The following is a 6000-nucleotide window of genomic DNA, read 5'->3' on the forward strand; positions in this document are numbered from 1 at the left end:
CAGGTGAAATTGATGGCCACCTGTGCTCCCATTGCACCTGTAAACACCTGCAGTGCAGTCCCCCCTTCTTTACTGCCGCTTTCTCTGTCTCACTCCCCATCTGACTCTTCGGTGTCCAGACAGTGGGGACTGTGTCTTACTCATTTAAAATTTCATCCTGCACACAGTAGGCGCATAATAAATGCTTGTTACCTTGGATAAATCATTGCCACTCACACCATGCACGGGTTGCTTGTTTTCTTTTAAAATTTTAAAAGTTATTCCGAAAAGAATCCCCGTGGCTTTTAAGCATTCGGAACCATTTTGAAATGGGTAAACAAAAAGCAAAAGTCCCTCATACTTTTCTCTCTCCCAGTCTAATTCCCCAGCGTGAGTCTGTCAGCCGCGGGGAGTGCTTTCTCTAGGCCAGTGGTCCTCAAAGCTGGCCCCCCTCCTGGCAGCATTAACCTCTGTGAGAGATGCAGATTATGAGCCCCAGCAGCTTGGGGACCAGGCCCAGCACTCTGTCTCCAGGTGAGAGCCATTGGGGTCCCAGCCTGAGAACAGTTCAATTAGCGCTGAAGCCCCTGGGCCCAGAGTCGCCCCCAAACCCCCGCCAAGAGTAGAGGTGTGGCAGGTGCAGGCTCTATCACAGACCCTGGCACTTTATTTTGGAGCAAAACCCCTACGTCAGCTAATTTCCTGGTCTCTGGCCTCCTTCGATCTCAGCGGGTGGCAGAAGAGAGCCAGTGTGGGCTGATGGCCAGTGCCCTGCCCCTGGGGTCGGGGTGGCGGTGCAGGGTGGACTCTGGCCGGGACACTAATGTACTGGGTGATGTTCGGCAAGTTGCTATACTGTGTTCATCTCAAAAAGGCACTGGTTCTCTAGATATTCTCCAGCATATGAACAAAAATAAATCTGTGTTTTGGGCTCTCTGAGGGCTTGGAGTCCAGGCAAGGGAATTTTCTGGAGAGATGCCACCAGTCTTCAGGCTTCCCAAGGGAAGGGGCAAGACTCCAAGCTAGTACAAAAGGGGTCATTTCTCTCCTGTGTTTTCTGCTTTCCCGGTGCAGAACGAACCCCTGCCCGTCGGTTGCCTGTGTGGCTTGGGTGTATGGATCAATTAGGAGAAAAACTCCAGTGCGTACATTCAGTCATTGTAAAGAACGGGATATAACAAGCATTTATTCAGCACCTACCATGTGCCGGGCATTATTCCAGATGCCAGGGATACTACAGCAGTGAAGAGAACAGGCAAAACCAGCCTGCCCTGCTGAATTTTACACTCTAGTCGAGAGAACTAGGCAATCAACAAACCGAGAACTAAGAGATAGCATGGGGGGAGAGGGCCCATGGAAAGGGGTAAAGCAGGGTGCGGTCAGCTGAGTGGGAGCGGCTCAGAGCACAGAGCTGGTGGGTCAGGGTGCGATCAGGCCCCTTCTGTACAACGGGGAAAGGGAATTTCCAAACATTCTTCACGTGAGCCAGGGCTGGTGCTAGGCTTTGCATTTAAGGGGCTTCTGGTTGTTTACAGAAAGGGTCAAGACCGGCCGCCTGTGATGCTTCCTTGGACAGGACTCCATTTATGAGCCGGCCTGGCCTGTCAGGGAAGACTGATCAGGAGGTTGGAAGGTTCAGGGTGGGCTTCCCTGGCTGGGCCATGAAGGATGAGTAAACTCACAGCCGCACAGGAGGGAGAGGGCACCCCAGACCGAGGTACAGAGTGAGCCAAGATGTGGCAGGGGCTGCTCAACCCCCTCCTTGAGTGCACCCTGTGCAGGAAGGGATGGGCTGTCCCAGACCCTCCTCCTTCTACTAAAGCCCAGCCCCAGCCTGAGCTTGGCAGGTGCCGTCAGCAGAGTCCTCGCTAACTCTATCCCGGACACATGCTGAGCCCTCGTTGCCCTGGCACCTTTGAGAGCCTTTGAGAGCCTGTGATGCCAGCCTCCACCCCGGGCAGTGCATTGACGACATTCTTTCGTTTCTCCCAAGGCCTCCCCTTGGCCTCCCTACTGCCAGCAGTGCCCAACCGAGAATTGTTTCTGACAAAAATCGAAGCGGAAAGTTTCCATCTGGGGTTTGGGCTGCAGGAAGGCACAGATATCCATTTGTCTGTTCTTCAAGGACTTCCCCAAACTGTCCTTCCACAAGCCTAAGGGCAACTCTGGTCCCTGGCAGGCCCCACTGGGTGGAGAAAGCCAGTACAATGAACAAGTCTGGTGGTCCAGAAGGGGGTCGGGAATATCTGTGCCTCGGTTTCCCTACAGTTTTGTTATGGAACTGGGGTGGGACAGTCAAGGCCTTGCAAGTTCTGAATCTTGGGCCTGGCTTGCCAGGGAGCTGACCAATGGTGGGCATTTTACATTTGTCCTGTAGCTCATTATGGGATCGCAGGCAAGTCTGGGCCGCAGGGCCCTAGGATGACATATGGCCCAAGGAAGGGGGGCTTGTGGGTGGCTGAGCCTGATGAAGGCAGCCAGGCCATTACTTAACCATCCTGATGGGCTTTACACTCCCAGCGGTGACATTTTTGCTTCGATTTCTTAAAAAAACAGAGTGGCGCCTCCTCCGGTCATTTTTCTGCTTTTCCCCTCATAAAGGAAAAGATGTTTCTCAGAAGAGTTGCAGCTGGAATCTGATTTCTCCTTAGTGCCTTGCCGCTTTGCCGCCCCTCGGGCCCGCCCACCTCCTCTTACGTCCTGGTTCCCTCCCTGCCCGGGCGCCTCATCCCCTCCTCAGCTTGCTTTCTCAGTGGTCTCCCAGCTGACTCCTGCCCAGGGCTCCCTGACTGCTGCCCGTTTCACTCTGCCCTGCCCTCCCCTTCCTCTTTGATCCTTCCCCTTTGTCTCCTGTGGGAATTCTTCCCCATTCCCTATCCCCTTCCTCCCTCAACCCTTCCTCCTCTCTGCCACTTTCCAAACGTCTCCCCCTTTTGCAGATGAGCAAACCGGGACTCAGAGAGAAGGGATTTGCCCAACAGCCCGCAGCTCACCCCCCTGGGTGGTCAGTGACATTGCAGGGGCTCCATGCTCCACGGCTGCTGTTCGCCTCATGTGTAGCACAGGGGGGCCGGCTGATCGTCCCTCCAGCCCTGTGGTCTGTGCTGCCCACCCGGGAAGCACACCCGGGAAGCCACAGGTCTGGCTAGACCAGCACCTTGCTCTGTGGATGAACGGCATCGATGTCAGCTGGGAGCTAGTGAGGAATGCAGAGTCTCGGCCCCCACGCGGACCTTTTGCATCAGAGTCAGCATTTTCACACTCTTCCCCTGGAGATTCCTGGGTACATCAGAGTTGGTGCTGGAGTGTTTTCAGGGGAGGGTCTACATCCTGCCAGCCTTGCCTCCAGGAGGGGGCGCTGTGTACCCCTCAGGGGTCCCAGGTGTGTGCTTGCCGCCACTGCAGCCACCCCCTTCCGCCCCTCCTCTGCATGGCGGAAAGAAAGCATGTCAGAGTCCCCACCAGGCTGCCCAGCCCAGAGTGGGGCAGCAGTGGGCAGCGGCTTGGCCGACTGCCGCTGGGTCTCCTCATGCTTAGGCCCTGATAATAAGAGCTTAGAGACGTCTGGAAACCATAACCTGGCATTAGCGGGCTGGACCCTCCTACCTCTTTCTTGGGGGTAGGCCGCCTCGGGAGCTCTGTGGCAGGGAGGGCCACATCCGAGCCTGGCAGAGGCAGAATACCAGGGGGACGGCTGGAAGCTGGGACCTTGCTCTGTGGTGCCTCCCAAGTCCGGCTGCCCTGGCCTTAGCCTCGGGTCTCCCAGCCGAGGCTCTGAGAGCAGCCCTGGGAAGAGAGGTCATTTGTCTCTGGGAACTCGCAGGACAGGCTGCCCCCAGCCCCTGTGGCTCGTGTCTTGGGGCTGGAAGGGACAGCTGTCTTCTAATCCTGGCCCCTCATTTCCCAGGAAGAAAAGGGACTTGGCAAAGGTCACACAGCTTCCCCTCTGGACGTAAATGGCAACCTCAGTCAGGATGTAAGTGGCCCAGCCCCCAAATGCTGGAGTCACCCTTGACTCCCCTGTCTCTCACACAGCCTGCGACAGGTTAGTAATGACCACACATTCTCCGTGTCTCCTCCCACTGGAAGATGGAGTGGTGACTAATCCTCTTCCCCTTGAGTCAGGGCATTGGTGTCGGCTGACCAACAGAAGGCGGCGGAATGCATTTCGAGGGCTCGAGACTTGATCGTAAGGGGTTTCCACCTTGGATTCCTGGAACACTTGTTCTTGTCGCCCAGCTGCCGTGTTACGAGAAGCCCAAGGCGCCTGGGAGAGGCCTGTGGGAAGAGGAATAGCGACTTTGGGCCAACAGCCGGGATAGGCTCCCAGCTGCCGTCTGCATACACTTGCTGCGACCGAGCCATGTTGGAAGTGCCTCCCGTAGCTCCTGTCACGCGGCCCCAGCCGACGTCACAGGGAACAGATGAGTCTTCCATGTTGAGCCCCGCCAAATTGCAGACTCACGAGCAAAATAAATGAGTGTGGTTGTTTTAAGCCACCAAGTATTGGGGGTGGTTTGTTATGTGGAAATAGATAACTGGAATACACCCTGAATTCAATCTGTCAGCTCTGCCTTCTAAATATATCTAGAATCCAACCTTCATTGTCTCTTACTTGGAGGATAACAATAGTCTCCCGATGGGTTTTCCTGCCTCTGGTCCCTCGCCCCCTACGGCCTGTTCTGCTAAAACAGAAGTCACATCTTGCCCTTCTGTGCAAACTCTCTATTGGTTCCCCAATTCACTCCGACTAAGAGGCAAATTCCTTTCTATGGTCCAGCCAGCCCCGCAGGATCGGATGCTGCTTAACCTCCTCCTCTCTCCCTGGCTCCTTCCATTTCAGCCACTGGACTTGTTAGTTCTTGACCATTCTAAGTTCACTCCTGCCCCAGGGCCCTTGCACCTACTGCTTTCTGTGCCTGAAGCACCCTGCTTGTGGACACCTTGCTGGTTCACTCCTTCATCTCACTTAGATCACTAGTCAGATTTTTGAGAGGGACTTACCTGATCACACTATGTAAAGCAGCATTCCTCTCCCTCCCCAGCTCCCTCATCCTATTGTCTGTTTAGCGCTTAGCACGGGCATTCTATATGCTTATTTTATTATCTCTTTCTCTCTCCTGACTAGAACACAGACTCTTAGAGAGGAGGGATTTTTGCCTTTTTGCTTCACTGCTGAATCCCCAGCACCCAGTTCAGTGCATGGCCGGCCAGGGCTGCTCAGGATGTATGTGTAGAGTGCAGGAATGCACCAGAGCTGACCTGGGCTGGCAGGGGGCCCTGCAGTCCTGGGGGGCTGTCAGTACTCTTTCAGAGCCCTCCTGCCTTCCTCCTGTAAACTTCGCTTCCCAGGGCCCCTCGCTGTGGGCTTCTGGTTTCTAGAGGGAGCACAGGGGGCTCCCCTGCCATACCGCCCCGCAGGTCCTCCGGCCTCCTTGCACCGAGTGTCTCCTTTTGGGCCTCGCTCACACTTGCTCCCGTGCCTGTGCCTGAAATGGCTTCCTCAGTCTCTGCTGCTTGTTGAAGTCTCACCTGGCCGTGGAGGCTCAGATCTCAGTATCAGCCATCTGCCGCCTATCCTCCCCCAAGGGTCTGCTCAGAAGGCCATTTGGGAGTTCAGGAAGGCCTCTCGAGAACAGAGAGAGTGAGTGTCTGGCTCAGAGTAAGGCTGGCCCCCAGCGAGCCTGCCCCGGGGGTCTCGGGGTGGCCTGTGGCCAGACAGGACCGATATGTGCTTCTCTCCACTCCGAGCCCAGCATCCCAGGCTTCCCCAGCCTTGCCTCTCCTGCAGCGCAGCGTTTTCTTCTGCAAGTCCGGGCTCTGGACACCGGGCACCCCGCAGGGCCGGTCCTCTCTCTGGAGACGGTGTGCCAGGCACATTAAAAGCCCTTTAAAAGCCCTCACTTGCCCCTCCCAAGCTCTCTCCCCCAGAATGTCTGCACACTGGAAACAAGTCTCAGCCCCGAGTCTCTAAAAATAATTTTCTATTTGGCTCCAGAACCTGGCTCTGCTCTGCCGGCA

The sequence above is a fragment of the Lynx canadensis genome, chromosome B2, assembly GCF_007474595.2.
Source record: "Lynx canadensis isolate LIC74 chromosome B2, mLynCan4.pri.v2, whole genome shotgun sequence".
In the NCBI taxonomy this organism is placed as follows: Eukaryota; Metazoa; Chordata; class Mammalia; order Carnivora; family Felidae; genus Lynx; species Lynx canadensis.